We start from the raw sequence: 20,781 nt of genomic DNA on the forward strand, positions 1-20,781 counted from the left end.
ACTTGAGGATGGAAAAGAGCTTTGTGTATGCTTTCTGGCTGCTCCCTTGCCTTCTTGCAGGCTCTAAAAAAAAATCAATGATGGATGCTCACAAGTGATTCTGTTTAGGCTTTTACTATTCAAAGTATGGTCCATAGCTCAGCAGCCCTGGCATTACCGAGAAGCCTGTTGCAGCATCCAGGCCCCCACCTGAGAAATACTGGATCAGGATCTCCATTTTTTCAAGATCCAAGGTGATTCCTATGCACCTTAAAGTTTGAGAACTTAAGAAATATTAGATCATCATAGAAGGAAAATGCAAACATCAGAAAGGTGCCAGCCTGATTGCATCCGACTGTTCAGAACCCTTCAGAAGCCCCCACTACCTTTAGGATAAGGCCCTAACTCCTTAATGTGGCTTTAGACTCTCATCTCCAGCCTCCTCTCCTCGCTCTTCCCTCTTATATTCCAGCCAAGCTCAACTGAATGCAACGACACAAAGCAGCCAGGCTTTCTTTTTGCTCCATGTGTTGCACATATTTCTACTGACTGAAATAGGACTGTTTTAAAGCCAAAGAACTAGAGCACTAGTTAGGAACAATGAACATAAAGAAAGGTCCCCTGGCCCACAGGGGTCCGGTGAATGTGCCTAGGTCAATGCACCAGCTCTGCACATAGCTCAATTGGAGAAGCACATCTCTTCCCAGGAGGCTTCCTGAGTCAGCAACTTACAGCCGATAGCATTTTTCAAGGGACCTTTTCATTTACACTTGGTTTGACTTGCTGACAGCAGCTCCAACACCAGAGAATGACAACAGGACTCTTAGGAGCCCTTCTTAGCTGACCAAATGTTGTAATGATTCATTGATATCTCTACTTGTCTTTCCTTCTCCAAATAGGCCTAGCGTTTAGTGTTGTACATGAGATGGATGTCAGCTGTGTTGACAAGAATGTCACAGGCTCTTTCACCAGCCAGCCTAGACAGCTTCCACAGGCCTTGGAATAGAAATGAGGCTTCCTCTTCTATAAGGGAAGTTAATACTGTATGCTAAGACGAGGCATTGATTTTTAAATGGAATCCTCGTTTTTCCTGTAAGCAGAAAGAGAGCTGAGTATTTTCATCACAAATTCTCTGTTACTTCAAGTCCATATAATTTAACTACCAATTTCTTTCTTTTTTTTTTTCTGCTTTATCTCCCCAAACCCGCCCTGTACACAGTTGTATATCTTAGTTGCAGGTCCTTCTAGTTGTGGGATGTGGGATGCCGCCTCAACGCGGCCTGACGAGCGGTGCCATGTCCACGCCCAGGATCCGAACCCTGGGCCCCCGCAGTGGAGCACGTGAACTTAACCACTCGGCCACGGAGCCGGCCCCCCAATTTCTTGATAGTAGAGGCATTGATTCACAACTAGTTAGAGAGAGAGATGGTTAGTCCTTAAAGTTTTCAGACCATCTAAAATACACCAGTCACGGCTCACAGATTCTATATTTTGCCAAAACTTATTTATTCAACAAATATTTTTAGAAGCCTATATTATTTTCAAAGAATTTTGATGATTGGAGAAAGAGAAAAAATTGAGATTTTTCAGGGGAGTCCACGAAACCACTTGGCAGGGATACTCTGTTGCAGCTCCGGGAACTGCATTTTGTCAGTGCAGCCAAGATCACTTGGTCTCTTGGCGTCTGTACTGGTTTCCTATTTCTAGCATTGTAATGGTTCCCTGTTATATAGTTGCAATAGTTTCCTATTGCTGCTTCGGATTACTACAAACTGAGGGGCTTAAAACAATACAAATTTATTATCGTCCAGTTCTAGAGGTCAGAAGTCTAAAATGGGTCTCACTGGGCTAAAATCAAGGTGTCAGCAGGGCTGTGGTCGTTCTGGAGCCTCCAGAGAAGAATCCATTTCCTTGTCGGTTCCACCTTCTAGAGGTTGCCTATATTCTTCGGCTCATGGCCTCCTTTCGTCTTCAAAGCCAGAGACGGCTGGTCGAATCAGCATCACATTGCATCACTCTGACTCTCCTGCCTCCTTCTTTCACTAACAAGCACCCTTGTGATTACATTGGGCCCATGTGGATCATCCAGGTTGATCATAGGGATCATATTCTCCCTATTACAGGATCTGATTTAATGTGACCAAACTCACTGGAGATTAATATATAAGCAAAAATGATAATTTATTACTACTTACTATGAAAAATATAACTTTGGAGGAGTGGAGTAAGTGAGAATGCCCATGTTGGCTGGTCAGCACCTTCTTTTTCTGTAGGCAAATTGACACAGAAAATCTACTTTTAAATAAAAGACAGCTTGGAGAGCATGAAATCAGAGTATCAAATCAAGCCAAATGACTTGAATGGCTGGTAAAAAGAATCAATGAGAGAGAAGCTGTTGGTTGCATACATCTATGATATAGAAAAGTACCTTCTCTTCAGACTGGAGACAAGTATCCATTGGTATTCATTGTACTGATACATTAAGATTTTTTCACTTAATGTGGCAAAATAATTTATTGAGAAATTCATTTGTTTTGTTCTTATTGCTTTGTAGAAAAATCTGAATAAATGAAACTACTTTCCTCTCACCTCCCTGAGGAGGGCCAGCAGGGTGTTGAGGCCCCAGGGCAAAGTTAAGAGATTTTCGTATTGAGCTTGACTGTGGTTCTGTGGTATGATAAGCAGAAATGCAGGAATTGCCTGAGTGGGAAGTAGCTTCTTCGAGAAGGAACTAAGGAAAAGCGATTCCTCTTTTTTTGGATGGGAAGGGCAAAAAGGGTCTGTGAGAGGGCAAGACTCTCTGAAGGGGCAGTATGTGGATGCTGAGTGACTGAATCCCTAGAAGCCTGGTGAAGGATCCTTATACCCACACTTGGAACTGCCCAAATTAACACAGACTTCAAAAATGAGAATCTCTGTAGTGACCATGATGGAACAAAGACCAGAAATCTTTCCTCGGATGTTATGTAAGCACCTGTGCTCTTGAGAAACTATAGGGAGGAGGCAAGGCTCTCCAACACATGACTGATTTAAATTCTTGTCATTTATCTAAGTAGTGATATCAAGTCAACTTAATTTGATTTAGAAAAAATTTTAGAAAAATAAGGTAATGTAACTTTTTTTTTGGTACCAGAGTTATGGAGAAAAACTCATACCAGCCACACAAGATTTCATCTAGGTGTTTCTGTCTTTGCTTATCTAACAGTCCATGTGGATATGACTTGGAGAATTGTCTAAACTGGACCAAAAGGCTACCACAAAAACTAATGAAATGTCAGGCACGAAACTCTGAAGAATGAGGTCAGCTCTGGGAAGCAGATGTGAAAAATATATGTGGTCAAAGGCTGGAGGCACAAAGGTAGGAAAATATGAAGGAAATTCCCAGGGCAATTGGTGGGCCATTTTGGATCTTGGGATCACTGAGGCAGGAGAGAAGAGACTGCAAATTAGGTTGAGCTCACAGTAAAGAACACTTTCAATGCTAGACTAAGAAACGGAGCTTTGCACTTGGTAACTGTTCCCAAACATGGGATCATCTTAGCTTAATGTCTTCCTCTTTCATAGGATGACATTCAGATCACACCACATAAGCCACGTGAGCAGCCAAAGAAATTTGTGCAAGACCCAAAACATGTGAAGTACAGGCTAGGTCCTGGGGAGGGGAGCTGTGGAAGAAGAAATTCAGAAATGAGTAAGGTCCTCTGCATCCACATTCTAGTGGGCAAGACAGAGTATAAACAACTTAATATTTTTAGTTCTAACGGCAGATAACTGTTTACCACTGCATTCATGCGAGACCCCAAACTTTTATACATACCGCATTTTTTGTCACGAAAATAGACCACAGAACAGGTGCAGCTTCTGGTTCTACTAGTCGAGCTAATTAGGGTATCTTCAAGAGAAAAAGTGGGAACCAAGTAACGAAGATAGAGAAGAAGAGGACTAAGGACAAGGTTCACGTATTAACTGCCCCACCTGGGGCACAGGCCCCTCATCCCATCATCTCCACAGGAACAGGCTGACCCTGGGGATCAGGGTGTGCCTGAAGCTGTGGGGCTGTGTCTGGTATTCTTGGATGGCTGGAAGCAAACAGCACTTTCACTGGGGTCCACAATCCTTTTGTTGCAACGTCCTATATCTCTTAAAGGTAAAGAGCCTCTTTCAGGGCGTGGCATCTCTGAATACGCCCCCACAAACCCCAGGCCACCTGTCACCAGCAGAAGCAAATAGTACATGGCAGGACTAGTCTTCCTTCTAAATAAGGGAGTGCAACAACCCCAAAGCTTGGCTCTGGCACCCCTCAAGAAAAGCAAAATAAGTCGAGATTTATTAAAATTCAAGAAAAGAATTTCCAAGGACAGGGGCCCTCTCTTAGAATATTTGTTTCACTTGGGCTTTTACTCCAAAGAAGTATTACATCATGATAAGAGATTTAAAATATATTTACACATATACTGTATATATACATATATTATATTTGTACATATATTGTATATTTATACACATAAAATGTGCATATATAAAATATATCCATATATATTTTATGGTAAAATATACATAACACAAAATTTGCTATTTAACTAATTTTGAGTATACAATTCAGTGACATTAAGTACGTTTGCAATAATGTGCAACCATCACCAGTGTCCATCTCCAGAACTTTCTCATCATTCCAAACAGAAACTCCGTTACCCATAAAACAAGAATTCATTTCCACTCCCCCAGCCCCTGGTAACCTCCATTCTATTTTTTTTTTTTTCCTAAAGTGTGATTTTTTATTTTTATTTTTTTTTAAAGATTTTATTTTTTCCTTTTTTCTCCCCAAAGCCCCCCGGTACATAGTTGTGTATTCTTCGTTGTGGGTTCTTCTAGTTGTGGCATGTGGGACGCTGCCTCAGCGTGGTTTGATGAGCAGTGCCATGTCCGCGCCCAGGATTCGAACTAACGAAACACTGGGCCGCCTGCAGCGGAGCGCGCGAACTTAACCACTCGGCCACAGGGCCAGCCCCCCTCCATTCTATTTTATCTCTCTATGAATTTACCTATTCTAGGCACTCCATGTAAGTGGAATCATACAAATTTGTTGTTTTGTGGATAATGGATGTTTCAGACAGACAGACAAGAGGAAAAGAAATGGGGACAAGCCAAATGCAGCTTCCCCGGGTTCTTTGGCTCCCTGACGCACGTCTAGGCTCCCCTCCTATGCCATATCATCCCTCCCTCCCTGGGCACCTGCGCGGTAATGATGCCATTGGGCTCCTTCTCGCAGCTTGTTATGCAATTCATCTCATCTCAGCTCCTTCCTGTTTTGTGCAGACTGATTTCCCTTTGCTGACTCTGCTAGCTGAGCTCAAAAACAGGGTCTCATCTCTGCTTATGGCACAAATCGCTTCTTGTGAAGCCTGGCTGTGTTGGGGCAGGCAGCTGCCAGGTTTCTAATCTCCTGTGAGGCAGTCCCAGCCATAATGGAGCTTTGTGTGTGACCCACGAGTGTTGGGCATGAGCCCGGCTAGCTGAAGCGGTGCGTTGTTCTGATACCCTTACTAGCCTGGAGCCCCAGGTCTTGCAGGGCACTGTGACCTGGAAGATGACCTTCCCCATGAAAAATAAAACAAAATCAGCCTCTGCTTTTCCTGTGTGGTACTTGGTTTGTAAATATCAGTGACTTTCTCAGAATTGACCAATCCATTAGGCAGTCTTGAAAAGCCCATCCCTTAGCATTTAGCACTTGGGAAATTCTACTTGTAGATGGGGGCGTGGGGAGCTGGGGAATGGGGAAGACAAATACATTTCTAGTGAGTTTTCCTAATTTGAAAAATCTGTCCTTGAGCTTTCTTTGTTCTATATATACTCATCCATGTGGGTCTCCTTTATCTGTGACTAGATGTTGACTGTGTATGTTCAAATTTCTAGGGTGCCCCACACAATAGCGTACAAGCCAGCCTATTTACCTATTTACCTGTCAGTAAAGATGATTTCAAAGTGGCTTTAGAGGGAACTGACCAAATCTTACAGTCTTGGTTCAAAATCGCCTAGTCTCCCTACAAGAATGCTTTTCTCGCCTTGGACTATGTCCAGTCCACCACCTAGTACAGTTTGCTTTGTCGACTAGCAGATGCATTGATTGACGTTGCATGACCTATGCTCTTGTTTTAAGATCTTTCTCTTCTGCTTCCTCCTGATTTCTCTTCTCTTTTAAACATTCCTGAAACAGGCTCTTGCTTGGCCCCTTAATTTCATTATTCTTTTCTGTCTTGCTAGCGGCATGGTGGAAGCTGGACAAAGGTCTTAGCGTTAGCTACACCTGCCTTCAAAGCCTGACTGTGCCACTTACTAGCTGTGTGACCTTGGGAGGTTACAATACCACAGATGTTGATAGGATTGCTTAAACTCATGAGGAAAGTAGTGGGCACATAGCAGAGACTCAACAAAAGTTAGCACACACCTCACACCTTTTGCTTTTTAATTTAGCTTCATGTAAGCCCTTCCCAGTCTGCCTTCAGCCAACCTGAATTCCTGAGACAGAACCCCAGACTTCCAGGGTGCTTTCAAGTCTGAGCCAGTCTAGACTCCCATCAGGCTGCCCTCTGAGGAAGCCGGATGATTGACAGCGAGTATTCGCCTGACTTTGTGATATTGGTACCTAGTCTTCCTCTGAAGCACAGCGATTACGTGGCGCCGCCCCCAACCACTCCACGCCAGGCTGTGCCAGGGAGGGGGAATGGGGGTTTTCCAGAGAGACACAGGACAAGCAAAGCTCAAAATATGCCTGATGTTATTCCACAACCTAGAAGTGACAAAAGACGAAGCCAAGGGACTAAGGGAGTACGATAGGATTTGATTTTTACCGAGCTGAAAGGACTCTTCTAAGAAAGCCAGGACCGCTTCACCAGCGTGTTGTTACCGGTGCAGGCAGCTCGGAGATTTTTTCCCCAAGGGAGGCTGCGGCGCTGCTGGAGAGTGCTGAAGCCCCCTAGGGGCAGAGGGGCGTCTTGCGCTCGGCCCTCCTAACGGCCTTGGTTTCTATTTCGGAAAACTTCTGTACTGGTTGGCAGCTTCTCCCCAGCATCCGCCACGATCTGGATGCTATCTGCGGCATAGCTGTGGTGGGATGCCAAACCCTCGCTGCAAGAGGACAAGACGATTAGGTTGGACTAATGCTGACAGTGAAGTCCTGGGAGTTGGGGTCCCTGTGGAGCAGCCAGCTGACGTCTGAAAGACGCTGCTCGCGCGCGGGTAAATTGCAGGTCCCCGCTGGGCTGGCTGACCGCAGTGCAGACTTTAATTCACGTTACTCGCGAGGATCATTCTTCATTTCAGGTAATTGTACTGAATGCTAAATACCGCTGCTTGAAGCATTTAGGGTTGGGAATTCTTGTCCGCCAGGTCTGCGGTTATCTCATTTCGACCCCTGAAAGCGCAGTTCCATACGGGCCCCCAGAGAGAACAGGGCTTGATTTTGGGAGGGGGGATGGGGAGAGGGGCGCACTGCTGCTCCCGGCTCTCCCCAGCTCGCGTCGCCCAGGGCCCCGCGGAGTGGGGGCAGGGGGCACGGTAGCGGGACGCGGGGAGCGAGGGAGGCCTAAGTTCCCTCCAGCTCGCGTCCTCGGCCTCTCCCCGCGAGCAGCAAGCCTGGATCGGCTCCTCGCTTCCCTGCGGAGCTTCTCCGATTGCGGCAGTAGCCAGGGATGGGGGCAGGGGGAGGTGGGGGCGGTGGCTTGGCGGCGTCGGGCGCCGCTTCCCTCTCCTCCCTCCCTCCCTCCCTCGGCCGCTGGGGAGCGCGGTGACCTCGCCACGCTGCCAGGAGCCGCGCTCACCTGGCGCAGCTGCCCTCCGCCTGGTGAGCCGGGGCGGGGCTGGGGGCGCGAGCGGAGCCGGACGCAGCGGGGAGGAGAGGGAGGCAGCGGGAGAGCGGGTCGGGGGAGGGCGCCAGAGGGGCTCGCGCGGAGCAGAGACCGGGGGCGTCCCGGCTAGGTCAGGGCAGTGTCGATGGCCCCCTGGAGAATGTAGGCAGGGGCTCCTTGGCAGCGGTGGCGGATTTTTATGGAGTTGTCTTGCAATGGAGAATGCAGGGCCACTCTCAGTGAGCGCCTCGCGTGGTCCCAGGCGCTGTGTTCCGGACTCAGTGGCTTTTCTCGGTTCCCCAAAAGCGCGCACACAGACTGCGAAGGCCCCCGGAGGACTCCCTTTTAACACACCCAAACCTGTGGATATCTGGTGGCAAAATCTAAACCAACAAACTTTGCTCCTTAATCGAGCTAGGTTGGAGCGTGAAGCGCGGCGCCGTGTTTGGTCTGAGCGCCGCTGTGAAGTCCACTGGAGGCAGCGGGAGAGCGGGTTGCTGCCTGTCCCCGCCACCCCGCCCGTCTGACCAGGCGGTTTGCCACCGAGCGCCTGCGAAATTGATGCCTTCAGCGTCGAGAATGTGGAGAACCTTCAGAAGAGGGGTTACTTAGCCCTAAATGAGGGTTAAGACAAAGGAAAGGGTATATTCAAGAGCTGTCCTTACTGTGTTATTACAGTGGAATTTGGAAGGATGTTTGAATTGAAGATGCAGTGGGAAAGCTTCGGTAGGGGACTGGGGATTGGGATACATGGGTTTCTTAGACTCTATCCTGAGGCCGAATAGCTGTGAGGTCTTGGCAAGTCAAGAAACTTCTTTGGACTTCAGTTTGCTTGCGTGTGAAGTGGGAGGATAACTCCTGCCCAACCTCTCTGGGTGGAGGTGTTTTGAAAAGTGTAAAGTGTGCTGTCCGAGCAGAACAACCAATAACCATTCTATAGATAAGAGAGAGAAGATGAGTTTTACTTGGGCCAGGTTGAGGGTCATGACCTGGGAAGGCACTTTCCACTAAGGGAGAAAGGGTTCCTGAGAAGCATGGGTTTCGGTACAGTTTTACACCTTTTTAGAACAAAGACCATACATTAAACATGTTCTGAATACACATTCATGAAAGTTTCAAAGAGGTATTCTGTTCAAATGAGCAGGTCGACATGATCCTGACATCTTAGAAAGGGGATTTATTTTAGAAGAACTAATACAGTCGTTACCTATAGGGTGGTACCGATCCTGGGATCTAGGAGGGGTAATTTGCCTTCTTATCTTAAAAGAGGGCCTTCTTTCCTTGAATGGTTAAAGCAGAGGTACTGTGTTTGTGTGATAGGCTGTAAGTCAGGCTTCTTTAGTTCAAGCCGAATCAGCTTTGAACCAGAATAGCTACTCCATATACCTCCCTATGTGAAAATCTCTTGTCAGTGTTCTCTACCGAATCAGGTGTCACCATCTTGCTGCCCACGCTTCCTCTGGCTTCCACAGAACCGTGTCTGGAGCAGAGTTAAGGCAGCAGCTTCGCAGGAAGGCTGGCGTTTTCCTGATTACCTGTCCACAGTGGCCCAGGTGTCTGTTTCTCAGTCTCTCCCTGCGGTTCCTCTTCACTGCACTACCACGGGAAACTGCCCATCCCCATGTGACCTCAGGGGCAGGAACTGTGCTCTTTTCATCAGCTACTTTAGGGCTTGTGCAAAGCGGGGGAAGTGCTCGGAAGTTGAGGAAAAGTGAGAGTCGTGGCCCCTGGGGGAATAGACTTGATGAGACTGTTCTTCATGACACCGTTTAACTCCGAAAACATCATTGCCTCTCTGACGTTGGAGTTCTTGTTTTCTGACACGGGGAGAATTCTGTCAGACCCAAGGACAAACATCCAAGAATATACATTCCCATCGGAGTGGTCTTTACAGGTAGATAAGCAAAGAGCTCAAGAAAGACTATCTTGCTTGCTAACACGTTTTCTCCCACTCATCTGAAGGCGCACAAATAATAGCATCGACAAATTTGAATAGTTTCCCTTGTTACTAAGTTTAGGTTCATATTTCTAATATGGAAAGGAGAGATTCACATGGTTGGTTGTGCTGCTGCTAAAATTTAAGCTGTTCTTTTTAGATAAGCATGTCCAGTCTTCAGGAGATGATAAACGTGAGCCATGTTAGTATGCCATATTGTATCTTTTCATGATACCAAATAAGACCTCTGATTGGTTTTTCCACTTTAATTAAAAGGAGTTGAAAGATGAATCAGTTAAGAGTTTGGGAAATAAAACTAGATCTCCTTAACTGTGCTGTCTTGTACTGAACTGTAAGTCTTTATAAAATAACACTGATGGTGTTAATATAGCTAACTTTTATAGAATATTGTGTGGCAGACTGAGATGTGCATGTTGCAATTCATTTAGTTCTCACAACAATCTGTAAAAAAACTGAACAGAGAGGTTAAGTGCCTTGCCCACATTCACACAGCTAGTAAGTGAGTGATATCTCTCAGATTGGCATAAAAATTGCGTTTGATTGGGACTCTGGTGTTTTTTTCTTAACTTCCGCACTGTGTTTTATCCCACACATACAGTGGCAGGAGGATGAGATGGAGGGCTCTGGATCGAGGTTTCAGAGTTCGGACCCAGAGCTTGTCACTGTGTGGTCTTCACTTCCTTTTTCTGGGCCTCAGTTTTCTCACCCACAAAATAGTGATCATAATCCCATATTGAGTGAGTGCTTTATTTCTCGCTGGTACATGAACTGTGAACCGTGGAAGAGAAATACTTCTCAGCATGTGAAAGGAAGTTTCAGAGTGAAGAGTTTTTGTCATCTGTAGCAGTAGGCTGGGAAATGACAAATGGGACCCAGGAGCAAAGCCTGCTTGGGTGTGAAACTGGCTCCTTCTACTAACTGTGCTTCAGTTTCTTATCTGTAAAATGAAGATAGTGTTGTTATATCTAACTCACAGGTTTTTAGGAGAATCAAGTGTGTGTGTGTGTGTATGTGTGTGTGTGTGTGCGTGTGTAGAAAATTTAGAACAGCTCCAGGCACATAGTAAATGCCATATAAGTGTTAGTTATGAACTGATGATGATGAGTAGGATATCAGAAGAGAGTGCTATGGAGAAAATAGGACAGTAAATGAGCTGAAGTAAACTACACATTTAATGTGATTCGCCTAACAATTATGTTTGAAAATTGTTTTTTTAAAAAGATACTTTAGTTCTGTTCTTGGATCCTCAGCTTTATGTTTATTAAAAGATAAATGTAAATTAGACCTGAAAGTTTTTGGCAGGTGACATTGAAAAGCACCCCTGTCAGTGGGTATTTTTCTCTAGGTGATTTCAGGTGATGAAACTTGGAAGCTGGAGTTGTTTTTTTCTTATCCTTATCCTCTTCTACATTTGATACCAAGCATCTTGACCTCAAGTTCCTGTGCCAGATGCACAATAAGCTAATGACTAAGACACTGTGCTTGAGATGGAGAAAGATTTATTCAAATTGGCCAAAACAGAAGGCAGGAGGATAGGTTCTCTCAAATCCACCTTAGGAAGAGAATAAAGCATGGGATTTTATAGAACTAAGGGGCTTGGTAGGAAGAGCTTCGAAAAAACAAGGGGGAAATCCGTGTTTTTTTCACTCCAGATATGCCCTTGGGCAGCCAGACTTCTGCGTGTCAGTGATAGCTGAGGGCTGGTTATCTGGTGATCATAACTTCTTTGAAGGCATTCTTTTCCTTCTGCAAAACAAGCTCCTAAATCCTTGTGACCCTTGAGTTGACCCTCGTCAAGAAGAAAACAGCAAATTAACAAGATTAATGAGGTTGAAAGATAAGCATGTTCTTATGGAGCATTTACAGTAACCCTCTGGTACCCAGCTTCACGTTCTTTTATTCCCACAAGCTATAGTGGGTCAGAAAACAACTGAGTCCTGAAAATATATGTAAGGTGCTTCCCTATTCCCTCTTTCTTTAGTTGGAAATTGTAGAAGACAGCTTTTGGGACGGCTACCTGAAATCTGGTAGGTGAGGAGACTTGAACTTTTGTATATGCATATTTTAAACAATATGGCTGAATTGTCAAATCGCTTGAACTGTCCTATGACCTATTTAAAATCTGATTTCTCTTTTTTTTGATAGCTCACTCTTAGTTTAGACCCTAGCTTGCTGTGGGGATTTGGGCTAAGAGAGGTAAGCATGTCAATGTCACTGACATTTCCAGGTTCACAGCAGCCACTCCAGGCTTGGTGAATTTTGATGTTCTGGAGAGGAGTTTGGATCCATGAGACTTAAAGGTCTTCCCTTTACCCCTGTGCTGTTGTGGGTGAGAATGTGGACCCAGGAGCAAAGCCTGCTTGGGTGTGAAACTGGCTCCTTCTACTAACTGTGCTTCAGTTTCTTATCTGTAAAATGAAGATAGTGTTGTTATATCTGACTCACAGGTTTTTAGGAGAATCAAGTGTGTGTGTGTGTGTATGTGTGTGTGTGTGTGCGTGTGTAGAAAATTTAGAACAGCTCCAGGCACATAGTAAATGCCATATAAGTGTTAGTTATGAACTGATGATGATGAGTAGGATATCAGAAGAGAGTGCTATGGAGAAAATAGGACAGTAAATGAGGACAGTGTGTACCCGTAGGGATGCAGTTTTTAAAAGAGTGATGAGAAGAGTCTCAATCTGAGGGTAAACTTGAATAAAGATGGGGGAGTAGAGGAGTGTGGTGGGTGCAGGGGTGCAGAGGCAATAGATGGGGAGGTCAGAGAGGTAACTTTGGGACACATGGACAGATATAGCAAATGTTGAAGGGGCTTTTTAAAAAAATACTTTTACTTAGGGAATTTTCTTATGGAAAATTTCAAACTTTAAAGTGGAACAGGGGGCGGGCCCAGTGGCACAGCAGTTCAGTTCCCACGTTCCACTTCAGCGACCCAGGGTTCTCTGGTTCGGATCCTGGGTGCGGACATGGCACCGCTTGTCAAGCCATGCTGTGGTAGGTGTCCCACATATAGAGGAAGATGGACACAGATGTTAGCTCATTTAGCTCAGTCTCCCTCAGCAAAAAAAAAGAGGAGGATTGGTGGCAGATGTTAGCTCAGGGCTAACCTTCCTCAAAAAAACCCCCCAAAAACCACAAAAATAAAAAGTAGAATAGTACATGTACCCTTCTCCCACTTTCAACAGTTATCAACATGGCCAATAGTGTTTCATCCATATCCCCCATTGGCACTTCCCACTGTATTATTTTAAAGCAAATTCAAGAAATTCTTTCAACCATTTCCTGATACTTCTGTTTCTGAGCAATTGGCTTGGTCTGTTGGCTGAGATCTGAGCCAATTAATCACAACAAGTTAAGAATCAAGAAAGGAAGCTTTTATTCACTTAGCCGGCATAATTGGAAGATGGCAGACTAGTCTCAAAAAACCATCTTAAAGAATTACAGAATCTTGAGGCAGTTATATAGGGAACATGGGCAGTAAGGAGGGGGTTTAGAAATGTCAGTCTTCGGGGATGGTGGACTCCAGGGTCCTTCCTTGTTCTTCTCTTCCGTCGGTGACGATGAATATTCTACAGGTGTTCCCTTTTCCTGGAGGCCTTCTTGTTTCTTAGGAGTATTTGTTAAGATTGTTAAGAACAAAACTATCAGAGTACCTCAGCAGGGGTATGTGCACAGGATCGGGGCCATAAAATCATGAAAGCGTGTAGTGAGTCATAATGATTACATGCTAGAAGGGTTTTAACTAGGGAAGGGTAATTTAGCGTGACAAGATGGCCTCACTTATGTTCACTTACACTTCTCCCTATATATTTCTAAAAGCTGGGCACTTAACCAAACATAACCACAATAAGGAAGCTCTTCGACTTTGTTTCCCATCTATAAATTGGGACCAGCAGAACCTCCCTTCAGTGCTGGTTTAGAGACAAGGATGAACGCCTGAAGCCCCAGTGAAGGCTCTGGCAGTCGGTGCCCAATTACAGGTAGCCATCATGCTGACGATGTTGTCTTTACCAGCCCTTGTTTTCTGTTTCAAAATGGTTCTATTGTGACATTTTCACTTCTACTTCCTCTGTCTTCTCCATACCTACTTTAGGCACATTTATTCAGTATTCCCTTTATCTGCTTTCTAGTTCCCCTTTTAACTTTCAGTGCCTTTGTTCACAGCCTGACTTACAGCTTGTGTACCTTTGACCCCTGTAGCCCGTGAAATACCAGCACTCTCTAGTCTCCCTGGACCTTTTTGAAGGGAGATGAGTACTTCTTCCCATTTCATTTTTTTGGCAGCATTATTGAGATTGAGATAACATACAGTTAACCCATTTAAAATGTCCAGTTGAGTGGGTTTAGTCTATTCACAGATATGTGCCGTCATTACCACTGTTGATTTTAGAACATTTAGAACCTCAAAAATGTAACCCTGTACTCTTTAACTATCACCTCCTATCTTTCCATCCTTCCCCCTTCCCTGCCTAGCAACCACTAATCTACTTCCTGTCTCTATGGATTTACCTATTCTGGACATTTTGTAAAAACTATATATATAAAAAAATATGAAATATCTTTTGTGATTGGCCTCTTTCACTCAGTATAATGTTTTCAGGGCTCATCCATGTTGTAGCATGAATTAGCACTTCATTTCTTATTATGGCTGAATTATATTGCGTTGTATGGCTGCGGCACAGTTTGCTCTCCCATTCGTCAGTTGATGGACATTTAGGTGGTTTCCAATGGTGAATAATGCTGTCATTAGCATTTGTGTACAATTTTTGTGTGAATATGTGCTTTCATTTATCTTGGGTGTATACCCGGGAGTGGAATTGCTAGGTCAAATGGTAACTGTGTGTTTAACCATTTGAGGAACTGCCAATCTGTTTTCTAATATAGCTCCCCTTTTATTTTGCCCAGACATGGGAATCTAGCCACCTTTCAAGTGCAGGTACCTACCCTTACTTTGGGTAAATTTTTGTGAGTATATTTTTTTCTAAGTCTTATTGAGTTATCTAATTATATTCATGTAGAAGTCTTTTTTTGTTATTGTTTTTTATGTATAAGGTTTTAAGTAGAGCATTGCTTGAGCAGTGGTCCCCAAAGTGAAGGGTATGTATCTTTAGGGTACAAGCCGATTCACTGGAAAACAGGAACAAAATGCTGTTTTCATGTATGCTTTGTAATTACATAATGTTTTGAAATAGTTATATATCTGTAAGATTTATAAATAAGTAGTCCTACATTGGAGATGTATGTGCAAAGATTTTTTTTTTTTTACAAATAGGAAGATGAAATCATAAAATTTTGGGAACAACTGTTCTAAAGACATGGAATCAAGTATGGCAGTGTGATTCTTAATCCTATGTTTTGTGACAAATCTGATGGGAAACATTTCAAAATTACTTTGCTAGTGACATTGAAAATATCCTGCTAATTTCAGCCCAAATGAGACATGGAAATACCAGTGGAAGGAGCTTTGGATCAGGTGGCAGGCTTTTGTTTTTGTTCTACATTCGCTAATTACTAATGGTGAGACTTTGGGCAAGTCCCTAATGGTCTCCAGTTCAGTTCCCAAATTGGCATAATGACACCTGAAATATTTCGAGTTCTCATTGTGTAGAATAAGAGTGCTAAGTATGACACACACCGTGACCATAGGAAGTGAGTCATTTGTGTGTCTTGGGCAATTCTGCAGTTTTCTTAGGCAAAATATCTGAGGTTCCTTGATCTTTGTCATCAGTGGGTCTTCCCCTTCTCACCCCACCCTACCTGTTACTCTTAATTGCTTTCTGTTCTTCCTCTGTGTCTTCTGACAGCAGATCAGGTCATTGCCAGAAGTTAAGTTGGTCAGACCGGAGTCCAGGTGCTGCCACCAGCCACCATTGCAATATGGCCCTGTTTCCTTCCTGGTGCTTTTAGTGTTAGAACACAGTGTTCAGCACATGCTGTGGAGTAGGTGCAACTGTGTGAAAATTCCGGTTTACTCTGATTTCTCGCCACAGTTGTGGAGGCTGTGGAGTTGCATTATTGGGCATCTTAATGGTTTCTGTTTGATATGTGATAGTTTCAGTCTGTCAACATCCTTGGGGATGTGAGCCTTTGTTTAAAGTCAAAGCGTGAAGAGAAGTAGATACAGAAAGATGGGAAGAGGTTCTGGGGAACTGTGTTAACCAAACAGCTCACATCCTATGCTTACAGATCGAGTGACTATGAGGTTTGCTTGCATTTGTTGATAGTGGCATGCTCAATAAGACACGGTAAAATTGATAATAATGAATTTTACCTTTCACCCTCAACTTTTGTTTGCGATTTCTATTCTCTGACATCCTTTATTCTAAGAAAATGGTTGGCAGACATTTTAGGTTGTGATCTCCAATATCTTCCAAAGGATGACACCTGTTCTTGACTTCCTTTCTTGGGCAACAGAAATAACCAATGTAACTGTGCTTAGGTCCTGTTCATTTGCTGTTCAATCTTTCATTCATACACTTAAAGAATATATTTATTGAGCACCTACTATGTGCCCCTGTTCTAGGTTCTGAGGGACAGAGCAGTGTCCAGAATAAATTTTTTAAAAAATTGTCCTCATAGATTTTACATTCTAGTGGGTGTTGTTCATTGAGGTTAAATAAAATGAGGATTTTAGCCAGCCCTGGTGGTCTAGTGGTTAAGATTTGGCCCTCTCACCACCAGGGCCTAGAGTTTTTTGGTTTCCTGGTCAGAGAACCACACCACATGTCTGTCGGTTGTCATATTGTGGTGGCTGCATTTTGCCGTGATGCTGAAAGCTATGCCACTGATATTTCAGATACCAGCAGGGTCACCTCGGGTGGACAGGTTTCAGCAGAGATTCCAGACTAACACAGAGTAGGAAGAGGAAAAAAGAGCTGGCCACCCACTGCCAAAAAAGTTGGCCATGACAGCCCTATGAATAGCAGTGGAGCATTGTCTAATATAGCGCTGGAAGGGGAGAGGATGGTGCAAAAAGACCAGGCAGGGTCCTGCTTTGCGGGACACAGTGTCACTAGGAGTTGGAATCAACTCGATGGCACTAATAATATAAAAAATGAGGATTAGTGCTAAGGAGTAAGGAGAAAAATAGAGTTGGGAAGGGGGAGAGGAAGTATTGGGGAGGGGCAGTTGCCATTATTTATAGGGTGACCCAGGAGGCCTCCCTGAGAAGGTAACATTTAGGTTGAGATGTTACTCTGATGCTTCCAATTATGTATTCAGTTAGCAGTTAATATGGGGGCAGAGAAAATCCTGAATCCTAAATCCGACATGCTGGTGTCTATCCATGGAAGAACTTTAAGATTGTTAGGGGTATTAGGAGCTAAAGCTGCTTGTCTGCCATCAGAGTGCCGGCTGCTTATGGTCTGAAAGACTTTTGCCAGGTGACTATAGAGATCTTGGTGGCTCAGGCCCAACTGAATCATTTACTCCTCCTGCAGGGGTTGCGTCTTTGTGACTGATGCTGTGGCTCTGCGGTGGCCCTAGTGATGCAGTTATTCTTGAGGAGACCACTGACTCTGATGGGAAGAGACCCATCCAGAATACCTTGGCAGAGGGAGTTCTGGATTCTCCTTTGTCCAGGGCCTTGGCTGCTGCATACAAGTTGCCTAGCGACCTGGCCTATGCTTACCCTCAATAGAAATGATGGTAAGCTTTGCAACTTGATTTTTCTTCCTTTAGAATGTTTTGGATGGATTTTATCTTAGTGCCCAAAGGTCTTTGATTCAAAGGACCCCATTAATGACAACGGGATGCACTTTGGGAAGATGCCAAGTATTGCTTAGACCCATATTACCCACGGGCTATTAGTTCCTGAAATATATGAATGTGGGTGTTTAGTCACTATCTCCCGTCCACCAAAATGTAAGCTACCGAAGGGCAGGACACTGATTTTAGTCACTACGGCTGCTCCAGTGCTACCAAAACAAAAACAATGCCAGTCTTGTAGTAGATGCTCAATAAACATTTGTTTCATTGACTAACAGACTACAAGTGATGTGGCAACAAGCAACACAACCAGCAACCGTATGATGATATCTCATGAATTATCTGTTGCCCAAAGATCAAGACATGGAGATGTTGACCTCCTATCCCTAGGGCCTGGACTTTGTTTCCAGTCATTGCGCACTCCTCTGTGTCAATCTGCCTCTCAGAGAAACTCATGCTCCTTAATGAGTGTCCAACCTGGCTTGTCATCCTCTCTCTGCCACTATCCAACTGTGCCCTTAGACATGGCTTTGAATCTCTGTGGGCCTATTCCAGCTCTAAAATCTTCCCATTTTATAACCTGGCAAAGCCAGCACCTTCTGGTTATTCATGTGAAGCAAGAACACCCTTTTAGAAGGAGTGGAGCAAGCACCTGCTTCTAAAAGTTACTTTTTATAAGGAAGTCTATTTTTGTTCAATGCGGTTAAGTCAATTCCTTATGTGGGAGGCTCATAAGTAACGTCATTCTCTTTGAACTATTGACTTTAATCTGTTTGTTAAAAACAAAGGGATCACTATTACTTACTATTTGTTTGAGGCTGTGTATTTTTCATGTGATTTCACATCTGTATCATCTCCCACACATAAAAACAGATATGACGTGTAGAGAATTGAACGTAACACGTGTCTTACATAATGTCATTCTCTTGGAAATAGTGAGATTATCCTGAGCTATGGACTCAGAGGTAAAATTGGAACTAGAAAGAGAAAAGATCTAGTAAAAGAAAGTCAACAAAAAAGCAATATAAACAAAGATGTTCATTGCTGTATATTTTATAATAGTGAGAAACTGAAAATGTTTCCATCAGTAAGAGTCTGGCTAAATAAATTATGATACATTTACACTACAGAAAGTGATAAGATAGTTAAGAAGAATGATAGAAAACCTCAAGACATATCGTTAATAGAAAAAGAAGGGACGTTATAGAATATGTCCAGTATGATCCCATGTGTGTGTGTATAAAAAAGAAAACAAAGCATATCTCTGATCTGATGTATGTGTGTTAACTCATAGAAAAAGATCTAGAAGGAATCAAATGATTAGCAATGTTATTTCTTGGAATGAAGTAGGATTGGTGGGGCTTGGTGCAATGGAAGTGCTTCATTTTTTACTCTAGGCCTCTGTGTTTTGGACATTTTATAAAACCATAGTCCTGGTTTCCTTTTGTAATTATAGCACCTAAACTTATTGGAGAGGAAAAGATGTGTGACAAAGAGAAATTGGGGCACAAGGTGGGATTTGAGGTCAGGAGAAGGAAGATGAAGCACTTCGGGGTAATGAGTCTGGCACTTATCACCATATCCTGGGGCGTTTTGTCACTGGGGCCTTGGAGGCTGTGCACTGTTTTCAGGATGCCTATATATATATCTGTACATCACTCCAAAAGCTATGACCTAGAATGGAAGGCCCCCAAATCAAGAAAACCCAAGGATTGTTAGTACAATTTTCACATGTACCCTCTTTCGGTCTATTTGTAAGTGTCAAGTGAGAAAAATTTCATGTTTTTAGGAACCATGGATTCGCTTGTATCCCTGTATGAATAATTATGCCACAGTAACAGAGCAGTTGTCTCTACTAGAGAAGTCTTTTCTCTAGCTCCTGGCTTTATTTCCACTTGCTTGGATTTGTCCATTCATTCCGTAACTTTTATTGAACCCCATATGCAACTCTGTGGCCTGGCAGAGAACTGACAAGGCCCCTGCTCTCTTAGAGTTTGTGGGTGGGGGGATGGAGGGTTGGGGAGGAGTGACAGTAAGGAGCAAAAGAATGTCAGGAAGTGAGAACTACTATGATGAAAATTAAGCAATGTGATGTGACCAGGAGTAACCGGGGAACTACTTCAAGAAAGATACTTAAGAAAGACTTCTTTGAGGAAGTAATTCATAAACCAGGGCATGCAACCAGACAGGAACAAGTCAGAGTCAAGATCATTTGGGGGAAGAGCGTTTTAGGCAGAGGGATTAGAACAGCGCCGTTAGGGCGGGCAAGAGCTTGTCGGACTCCAGAGCTTGCCGTGTGCTCAGGACTTACGGAGGGTGGACGAAGATAAGAGAGAGAGGTGTGCAGGACAGGATCATGTCATACCTTAAGGACAAGGTAACGATTTTGGATTTTATTCCAGATTTGGTGAGAAGCTATGGTGGGGGCGTTGATTAGGGGAATGCCATCTGATTCAGGTTTATAAAAGATCTCCCTGAATAACTCTTGATTTTAAATATGCAAGAGTGGAAGCAGGGAGACCATTGGGAAGATGGCAGGAGGTCCAGATGGAAGAAGATGGTGACTTAGACGAGGGTGGTAGCTATAGGTATCGACTTGCTGATGGGTTAAAGAGGGAGAGCTTGGGAAAGATAGGATCAGCGATGACTCCTAGATTTTGGGCTTCAGCAACTGGGAGGTGTGTTCCGGAGATGGGGAAAACCAGGGAGGAGCAGGTGTGGGGGAATGAGCATCTGTTTTGAATGTATCAGGTTGCTGTACCCCACGGACACATGTGAAATAGGCAGTAAGATGTGCTAGCCCGGAGTTCAGTGGGAGGTCAGGAATAGAGAGTGCTTGGGAATGTGGGAGCCGTCTACACTTACAATGGTAGTGTTTTAAGCCCTGGAACTGACTCCAAAATCTCAAACTCACTTCTGGGGAGGAGCATACTCCGCCTTTCCTTAAGGCTAAACACACCTAAGCAGACTGCTTCTGTCTCTAGGCCTTCCCCCTACTGCCCTTGCTTTTGCTGTTGAAGGTTGCTTTGAGCTTCACAGCATGAAGGACAGTGGGAGAACAGTGGAAAGAAACACGTGTGGGGCCTGTAATTACAGTGACCAGAGTGCTTCTGATTTGTGTGGCTCTCAAAATTTTAATCACGGCCTTATATACTAAAGCTAAAAACTGAGCTTAAAGTGAGCGCACCATTTTAAAGATAGATTTAGATTCACAGTGTGTCCCTTAGATGTTATAAGCTAATCATTAATTTATACTGCTACTATAATATAAATCAGTATGATAAGCTAATATGT

At 43.9% G+C, this 20,781-nt stretch overlaps 1 protein-coding gene across 5 annotated transcripts in view; it reads left to right on the top strand.

Annotated features, from left to right (window-relative positions):
• Positions 1–3,184: 3,184 nt before the first annotated feature.
• RUBCNL (rubicon like autophagy enhancer) overlaps positions 3,185–20,781 on the top strand; it is a 45,566-nt gene continuing 27,969 nt past the window's right edge. Inside the window, exon 1 of one of the 5 annotated variants that reach the window (XM_070578837.1) lies at positions 3,185–3,337. The gene's annotated coding sequence lies outside the window, so the exon portion shown is untranslated. Of the gene's footprint in view, positions 3,338–6,502; positions 7,300–7,469; positions 7,820–8,502; positions 9,718–19,637; positions 19,865–20,781 lie in introns of those variants that run through there. The other 4 variants (XM_070578834.1, XM_070578836.1, XM_008516934.2 and 1 more) reach the window with 4 other exon arrangements.

The sequence above is a fragment of the Equus przewalskii genome, chromosome 16, assembly GCF_037783145.1.
Source record: "Equus przewalskii isolate Varuska chromosome 16, EquPr2, whole genome shotgun sequence".
Classification (NCBI taxonomy): Eukaryota; Metazoa; Chordata; class Mammalia; order Perissodactyla; family Equidae; genus Equus; species Equus przewalskii.